This window comes from Lissotriton helveticus, chromosome 10 (assembly GCF_964261635.1).
Source record: "Lissotriton helveticus chromosome 10, aLisHel1.1, whole genome shotgun sequence".
In the NCBI taxonomy this organism is placed as follows: Eukaryota; Metazoa; Chordata; class Amphibia; order Caudata; family Salamandridae; genus Lissotriton; species Lissotriton helveticus.
The window spans coordinates 597026014-597035668 of NC_136071.1; the positions used below are offsets into that span (position 1 = coordinate 597026014).

At 38.1% G+C, this 9655-nt stretch overlaps 1 long non-coding RNA gene across 1 annotated transcript; it reads left to right on the top strand.

Annotated features, from left to right (window-relative positions):
* Positions 1 to 261: 261 nt before the first annotated feature.
* Positions 262 to 1711, top strand: LOC144785421 (uncharacterized). The gene is made up of 3 exons (XR_013601875.1): positions 262 to 411; positions 1163 to 1230; positions 1585 to 1711. It is a non-coding gene; the product is annotated as an uncharacterized LOC144785421 (long non-coding RNA).
* The last annotated feature ends 7944 nt before the right edge of the window (positions 1712 to 9655 follow it).

A 9655-nucleotide genomic window follows, 5' to 3' on the forward strand; every position in this document is an offset into this window, starting at 1 on the left:
GACAGGCCTTACCTGTGTATTTTTATAGACTGTACTCTATATCCCTCGCTTAAACTTTCTGCACACAACATATTTTTCAAACTACATTAAAGTAAGAAAGGTATGTCTTATGAACTTTTTGTGTTTGAGAAACGTTTGTGGTAGGTTGTTAAACTAATTTCTTCTTTAAGAAATGTTACTTTTTCAAAACTTTTCAAAATTAATTTGCAGGAAGCATAACCAGTGATAATTCACCCGCACTTTTACCATTTTCAGGACCTGTTCCATCTTCAGGACCTGTTCCATCGTCACCACCTGTTCCATCTTCAGGACCTGTTCCATCTTCAGGACCTGTTCCATCTTCAGGACCTGTTCCATCTTCACAACCTGTTCCATCTTCAGCACATGTTCCATCTTCAGCACCTGTACCAGGTACACCATGTTCTGCTACATGTAAATTGTGTATACTATAGCTAATAGCGTATGATGTACATGTTGGTTCCTCTTTAGAAGCTCATGTGCTTTCATATATTTTTACAAGTAATCGATACCTTCCTCTCAAAAATATGTTTCTCAAGACCAAATGTATGTATATTTTCATTCCTATTACAGTTACTTATCTTTAAGTAATAATTTCCCATCAATGTGTGTACTGAAATTCTCTGCTCTGAAACTTATGATTGCTTTAACATTCAGGTTCGACTTTTGCTCAACATATACATTTGTTATTATGTTTTCAGTTTGCAGAATGCTACCCAACTCAGCAGCCAGTTGCCCAGATTTTTACTAATGTAATATTTCTGAGGAATTATCGACTGAAAATTGCAATGAACCTAATGGAGTCATCACGTTTGACTTTAACATTTCAATGATAAATAAGGTCTCAAACTCTAGTGTTGTCCTGAACATTTGATTCTTCTTTAATTTGTTTTTTCATAGAAGATCATTCATAGAGAAAGACATATCATTACTTTTTAACATAGTATAGTAAGATATTGTCATTATAGTTGTGAATTTTCAATATTGTTTGTAGTGAAGCGATTTGAATATGTTTGCAACAGTTGTAACTGTCTCTAATCCTGGATCTGAAAACACCTACTCATCCATAATATATTGCAAACTAAGTTTTTAATTGTAAGCATTGCTGTTTGATGTGCTAATGTACATCTTTTTTTACATTTAGAGTCTGTTGAAAAGTATTGTGGTGTCTGCAACCAAGATACTTCATCAACATACGTGGAAAAGTTAATGGTAAGTACCCTCATTGAGTGTAAATGCAGAATATCAAAATTAAGTGATATAAGTCCTTGTGATCTTTAGAACGTATTAAGTCTCCAGTTCACATTTGTCTCATGCAGGGTGTATATTAGTATGACTCAGATAACTGAGGCATTTGCAAGGGTCTTTTTAGAGTTACGTCCACCATGTTGGAAAGCTGGCTATGCACCCTTCCTATTTGTGGATTAATTACCACTTTCCCACTAAGTGTTGAGAGATCACTATGTTTACCATGTAAATACATATAAAGTTTTCATTTCAAAAAGCTATTGACCTTTAAACAATTCAATGTTAATAACAAATTACTTTACACTATCTTCCCAACAGGCCCAATGTTTTGAATGCAGCAGAAGAGTCCACCTTGAATTTATAAAACCAAATGTAAATCCTGCTTACCTTTTGCTGGTTACATATGTACAAAATGTATGTTTTAAAGCAACATCTGATCGCATGCAAGATGTCTAATTCGATATTTGCACACTCCTGCAATCTAGTGGTGTGTCCAGATTATCATTAAAAGTAATGTTGAGACACACTTCTTTCAGCTGTCACGATTGCACAATCCTTTTAGAGTTGGACCAGACTTCCTCTAACATTCCTACTTAATTTTCTTTTTGAAATCGAGCAACTATTTTGTTTAGGTGTTGAAATATAAATTTAAATATTCCTCCTCTTTGAAGGTCAACAAGCAATACCGCTCCTCTACACATTATTGTTCAATAGTAGTCTAAAAAGTAGTGGTAATTCCACTATCACTAAGATAGACATCTGACAATAGAATCTATAATATAGTTACACCACTATTCCATGGTCATAATCCAAAAGGTGTGTTTAGAGTCAACAAAAAGAACAATTATGCACTTTTTATGCTGGACAGTATTCCTTCTAAACACCCTTTCATTGCTTTCTTCCATACCTTCAAAAAAGATTTAATGGATTTACATGCATAGTCTTTCAGGTCTGTATATCTCTAATGTAAAACAAGCGTTATTGTTTTTCTTTTCTTTTGTCACTGACATATATAAACTCATCAGTCACTCCTATGGTAAGCCTTTACAATCCTGAATGCCGAGTGCTGGGTTTTGTGTGAGAGGATGCCCATGCATAACAATGCTAAGTTTTCTTTAGCTGCATGGAAACATGTAGTGTAACCTGTCAAACACTTTGAAATGCTACCCTCCCACTAGTCCTAGAGGCGGATGTAGAATTAAACCATTCTTCATAAAATAGAATTGGATGCCACTAAGTACAAAGTGTTTCTGTATTATGCAAGCCCTAATGTGATAAAAAAAAACAGGAAACAAGAGCATTGCTATCCTCCACATTAGTTTTTAGACATTTATCAAGCCTTTTTTTTGTATCAACTACCCCGGCCGAAGGCAGTGGGAAATTTGCACACTTGCTGCCTTTCTTGGCTGGGGTTATCAATTATTCTTAATTTCATGTTCTGATTCAAAGTCAAGCCCCTTTATCAAGCCTTTTTGTTGTAGCTACTACCTCGGCCAAAGGCAGTGGGAAATTTGCGCACTTGCTCCCTTTCTTGGCTGGGGTTATCAATTCGTCTTCTTGTAATACAAATTCAAAGTACAGGCTCTTTATTGAGCCTTCTTGGTAACTATTACTCGTGAATGGCAGTAGATAATTTCCACACTTGCAGCCTTTCTTATTATTTAGATTATTCATCTTCCACTCAATCAACACATCATCTACACATACACACACCTACTTGCAGCCTTTCTTGGCTATAGTTAACAGCTATTCTTCTATTTCATATTTGTATTCAAAGTGCAGGCCCTTTATCGAGCCTGTTTGTTGTAACAATTACCCCGGCTGAAAGCAGTGGGAAATTTGCACAGTTGCATCCTTTCTTGTGACGCACAGTCTGTGTAATGAGCTGGGTATCCAAAGATCTACTTCCCTGATAAGGCAGTGGTTACTTTGCGCGTCTGCAGCCTTTCTAACTTTTTACCTTATTCATCTTCCATTCAATGAACACATCATCTACACATACACACACCTACTTGCTGCCTTTCTTGGCTATGGTTATGAACTATTCTATTTCATATTCATATTCATATTCAAAGTGCCTTTTTGTTGTAACAACTACCCCAGCCGAAGGTAGTAAAAAGTTGCACACTTGCTGCCTTTCTTGGCTGGGGTTATCAATTATTCTTGAATTTCATATTCTGATTCAAAGTCGAAACCGTTTATCGAGCTATTTTGTTGTACCTACTACCCCGGCCAAAGGCAGTGGGAAGTTTGCACACTTGCTGCCTTTCTTGGCCGAGGTTATCAATTATTCTAAAATTAATTCAAATTCAAAATGCAGGTCCTTTATTAAGCCTTCTTGGTAACTACTACCCGTGAATGGCAGTGAGTAATTTGCACACTTGCGTCCTTTCTTGCGTCCTTTCTACCGCACAGTATGTGTACTTTGTGCACTTGCATTGCTTGCTTAGATGTGGTACCCATTTCTCAGGCTCCCACTGCGGAATCCGACGCACAGTCTGTGCAATGGACTGGAAAACTAAACACCCACTTCCTTTACAAAGCAGTGGGTAGTTTGCACGTCGGCTGCCTTTCTTAATGTTCACCATATTCTGGATCCACTAGCAGAAACACAACTACCTGCTGCCTTTCTTGACTGTCTTTGCCAACTATTATTCTAATTCAAAGTAGAGGCCCTGGAAAGGGCCCGGTGTTGTTATTTTTCAGCACTACCGCCCAGAGTGGGAACTTAGTGCACTTGCTTTGCTTCCTTAGATGTGGTAGTCATTTCTCAGCCTTCCACTGCGGAATCCGACACCCTGTCTGTATAATGAGAAGGATATCCAAAGATCCCCTTCCCTGACACGGCAGAGGGTAGTTTGCGTATCTGCAGCCTTTCTTATTTTTCACCTTATTCATCTTCTACTCGATCAAGACATCATCCACACGTACACACACTTACTTGCTGCCTTTTTTGGCTGGGGTTATCAATTACTCTTCAATTTCATATTCTGGTTCAAAGTCAAGGCCCTTTATCGAGCCTTTTTCATGTAGGTACTACCCGACCAGAAGGCAGTGGGAAATTTGCGCACTTGCTGCCTTTCTTCGCTGGGGTTATCAACTATTGTTCAATTTCATATTCTGATTCGAAGTGCAGGCCCTTTATTGAGCCTTTTGTTGTATCAACTACCCCGGCTGAACGCAGTGGCAAATTTTCACACTTGCTGTCTTTCTTGGCTGGGGTTATCAATTATTCTTGAATGTCATATTCTAATTCAAACTCATGGCACTTTATCGAGCCTTTTTGTTGTAACTACTTCCCCGGCTAAAAGCACTGGGTACTTTGCACACTTTTGCAGCCTTTCTTATTTTTTACATTATTCATCTTCCACTCAATCAACACATCATCTACACGTACACACTCCTACTTACTGCCTTTCTTGGCTATGGATATCAACTATTCTTCTATTTCATATTCGTATTCAAAGCGCAGGCCCTTTATCGAGCCTTTTTGTTGTAACAACTACCCCAGCCGAAGGCAGTAAGACATTTACACACTTGCTGCCTTTCTTGGCTGGGGTTATCCATTATTCTTGAATTTCATATTTTGATTCAAATTCAAGGCCCTTTATCGAGCCTTTTTGTTGTAGCTACTACCCCGGCCAAAGGTAAGTAAGATTCATTGCAATATTCAGTCACTTATCCAATTCTTATATCTTGTGAAATAGTTCTATAATCTGCATCATTTGCTTGTAGTATAATTGTAATTAGTACCATATTTTCAAAATATCATCAAATATTAACATTTCCGATTCTACCCAAAGAGTTTCTGGTATCATCATGCACAAGTGTTTTAAATACTGGTTGTCCTTTTACAGGAGTAACTTGTAGTAGATCTCCAAATCTAGAACAATCATTTGGATGAGTCTAGGTCTTGCTGCAACACGAATTCGAGTACTTAAATTTGTTAAAGAAATTGAATATTTAGCAGAAAAGGAGCCACCAAGTACAGATATTGTGAAAACAAATATATTGGAAAGTAATTATCGAAATACAAATCATCATCTTGAGAACATTTCATATTCTGATTCAAACTCGTGGCCCTTTATTGATCCTTTTTGTTGTAGCTACTACCCCGTCGGAAGGCAGTGGGAAAATTGCACACTTGCAACATTTGTCTTGTGTTGTCACTGCTCCAACTGGGTTGGCAGCACACAATATTAAAGGAATTACTTTACACCGTCTATTAATGCTACCAGTACAGCATGAAAACAAATTGGAATACCACAAGCTATCTGGAAAAGCTTGTTGTGAAGTTTCAAGAGTCTTGAAGAAAATGAAACTTCTTATTATTGATGAGGTAAGCATGATATCAAACTTAATACTTGCCATTGTGCATTTAAAAATGCAGCACATTTTTAAAACAGTGTTGTGACACATTATTTGAAGGAAAACACATCATAGTTTTTGGAGATCTACTACAACTAAACAGACATTATATTATGCCACACCATAGCAGACTTATGTCTGTAACGACTAGTGCCTTCGATCACCACTGCAGAACGCAGGGTTCACAACTTGAATTCATCTTTACATCTACACTACACACAGCATTCAAGTTGCAAATTGATGTATGTAACGCAGAGATAATTTTCTTAATGGGTGCCACAAAAAACATTCCTCAATGGCTATACTAAGTACTGCCTTCAAATGTACACTGCAATCAACAGAGTTTACTGCTTGATACCAGGAGCGCATCAGCACTACAGACAACATTGAATCCAGTCTCGATTTATTTAAGGCAGAGACAATTGTACTGTATCCTCAGATTTTCTTAACTGTGACAAAAAAACATTAATCGACGTTTGTGTCAAATAGTACCTTCGATTTACATTGCGGACACCAGGTTCACAACTTCAATTCAGCTTTACATCTACACTACAGACAGCATTCAAGTTAGCCTTCATTTATGTAAAGCAGAGACAATTTTGTTAATGGATGCCACAAAAAACAGTCCTCAATGTCTGTACTAAGTACTGGCTTCAAATGTACACTGCGAACAGCAGAGTTTACCACTTGGTACCAGGAGCGCATGAGTACTACAGTCAACATGAAATTTACTCTCCAATTATTTAAGGCAGAGACAATTGTACTATGTCCTCAGATTCTGTTAACTGTACACAATAGCATTCATCGATCTTTGTGTCGATTAGTACCTTCGATCTACATTGCGGACAGCAGGGTTCACAACTTCAATTCAGTTTTGCATGTCAATTTCTCTTCAGTATGTGTGCTGAGAAGTGCCTTCAATCAATTCTGAGCTCAGTAGAGTTCACAACTGGATACCAAGAGCGCCAGCACTACAGAAAACATTCAATACAATCTTTATTTACTTAAAACAGAGACAATTGCACAATGTCCTCAGATTTTCTTAACAGTGGGAAATTCAGCCTTCATTTATTTAATGCAGAGACAATTCTACTATATGTCTTCACATTTTGTTTAAATGAGTGACAAAAACCATTCGTCTATGTCTGTTAACAACTGCCTTCAATCTACACTGCACAGGGAACGTACAAGCTCAGCACCAAAGATACTTTTTACTCAGTGCACCATAAATCATCACAAAGAAGAGTGAACAGTTTTATGTCACAGTGAGACATACAGTCCCTTTTAAATGGAATTGATGCAGAATTCAATCAACAAAAGACATTACTTCAATTACTGTACCTCCCCCCCGACCACACATCTTCACAGGGTATGTTCAGGCTCAGCACCAAAGGTATTACTAACTCAGTGCACCAGAAATCATCACCACCTGACCGTATTGAATGAGATGACTTATTTAGAAGAAAATATATCATACTTTTTGGACATATACTTCAACTTACTTCGGTGAATGGACAACCAATATTTATTAGAAAATTTGATTTTAAAGACTTTGCTACCAATGCGTCCTGCTTGGACCACGCATCATCGCAAACTTCACAGAACTTTGTTGCTTTAGATGCACACTTGCTGCCTTTCTTGGCTGGGATTATCAATTATTCTTCAATTTCATATTCTGATTGAACGTCAAGGCCCTTTATCGAATCTTGTTATCATAGATACTACCCAAGCCGAAGGTTAATACTCCAAAAGTAATCTGTAAAATTTGCCAAACAACTCTTTCAAAGGGTGATCCATACAAAAAATACTTCTTTAGCACAGCAAATATACTGCGACACATGAAGAGCTTGCACCCCAATAACTTTGCTTGAGCTGCAACACAAAGATTGAAGAGCAGCCCACTTGCTGCTGCACCAAGCACATCAACTGCTGCAACAGCATCTTCGGCAAACAGTCCATACTCACATATTAATCTTGATTGTGGTAAACTTAAATTTCTATAAATTTATTGCAATGAACTTTTGTGTTACGTGAAATAGTCTATCAACCTCATCAAAAATAAGAAACAGGAGCATCACTGTCCTCAACATCAGTCATTAGACATTTATCAAGCTTTTTTGTTGTAAGAACTACCCCGTCCGAAAGCAGTGGGAAATTTGTACACTTGCTGCCTTTCTTGGCTGGTTATCAATTATTGTTCAATTTGATATTCTGATTCAAAGTCAAGACCCTTTATCAAGCCTTTTTCATGTACATACTACCCCGGCAGAAGGCAGTGGGAAATTTGTGCATTTGCTGCCTTTCTTCACAGAGATTATGAACTATTGTTCAATTTGATCTTCTGATTCAAAGTCAAGGCCCTTTATCTAGCCTTTTTGTTGTAACTACTTCCCCGGCTAAAGGTAGTGGTTAATTTGCACACTTGCAGCCTTTCTTATTTTTGACATTATTCATCTTCCACTCAATCAACACATCATCTACACACACCTACTTGCTACCTTTCTTGGCTACGGTTATCAACTATTCTTCTATTTCATATCCGTATTCAAAGTGCAGGCCCTTTATCAAGCCTTTTTTATTGTAACAACTACCCCGGCCGAAGGCAGTAAGAAATTTCTATACTTTCTACCTTATTTGGCTGGGGTTATCAATTATTCTTGAATTTTATAATAGACTTGTGACTAATTTAATTAAGAAAGTGAAGATTTTTTTTTTAACAGCATTTTATAAGAAAAACAAAACTATAAAAAATCTGGTTGAGAAGGCTTTAGAATTGAATTCTTTTTTTATTTGTTTTAGTAATCAATAGAATTCGATCACTAGAAAAACCAATCCATTTAATGAAGGCCAAAAATAAGTGGAAGAGAGTAACTAACAGAAGTAATTTTTCAGAGGTTTTTTTGGGTGAATGGAACCATAGTTCAAGTTCTGAGCCTTTTTTAATGATGAGAGTTATCTTCAGAGTAATGATTTGTTGCATGCAGTTGACACTAGTGGTCGTGCTTATGAGGTTAGAAATGGTTGAGCTATTGAGAAAGAGAAAATTGTTCCTAGAAATTCAGAAGAGGTGTTAGCTGATTAAGTTTTAGGGAGACGTTCTAAAGCTCCAGTGAACACTTGCAATTGTACTAGTATTTATAGTGTAAATCAAGAATGTGAGAAGTTGGCCTGATGTGCAGTGCTCACTATTCTAGTGATCACTATATATCAGTCCAAACAACCCTTATTGATGATTGGTTGTAAGTCAACCTTATAGACCAGCTATCCTAGTAGCATGGATACGAGCAGTCTAAGGCTAAGACTCTAGAGGGCGTGTTAAGCCAGCTGTTTTACCATCACATTACCCCTTGAACACCCAGTGAAAGGACACCACACAAATTGTTATGAAAATAAACAGTGTATTTATTTATAACAAGACTACCCTGGCTCTTTATGAGACAGGGAGCTAAGCACACAACAAAACTCTTACGAAAATACTTTTAAGTTAGCACGTTACACAAATGCCCGAGGGCCACGAAAAACCATATACGCTAAAAGTGGAATGCGAATTACTAGCAGGTAAGTAACAGTTCTAATAGGCTTTGGAATCGCTAGGACTGGACTAGGGAGTCGTTAGATTACTACTAGGAGGCCCAGGGGACTCGGGTGCAGAGTGTGCACTCTCACGCGGGATGCGGGACAAAGTCTATGGAAGCTAGAATTCACAAAGTTAGTGTTCACGGGCGAACCCGACCTGGTAGGGAGAAAACGACAGTGGATCCTGACCCTTGGATAGTGAGGCTATGCTGGGACACCGGAGTGCCGAAGTTACCTAGCCCAGGGGCTGCAGCTGCATAGGTCTGAAAAGACGTCGGGGATCTCGTTGCCGGACCAGGAGCCTGGAAGGAAGAAGTTGCTGGCAGGCGACCAGTGAAGAAAAGTTCGATGGATCCAAGCCTGGATCAAGGAAGAAGAAAACCTGAAAGCAGAGGGGACCAAGTTCTTGAATCACTAGCCAGTGATTAAGTGGGCACCAGGATGG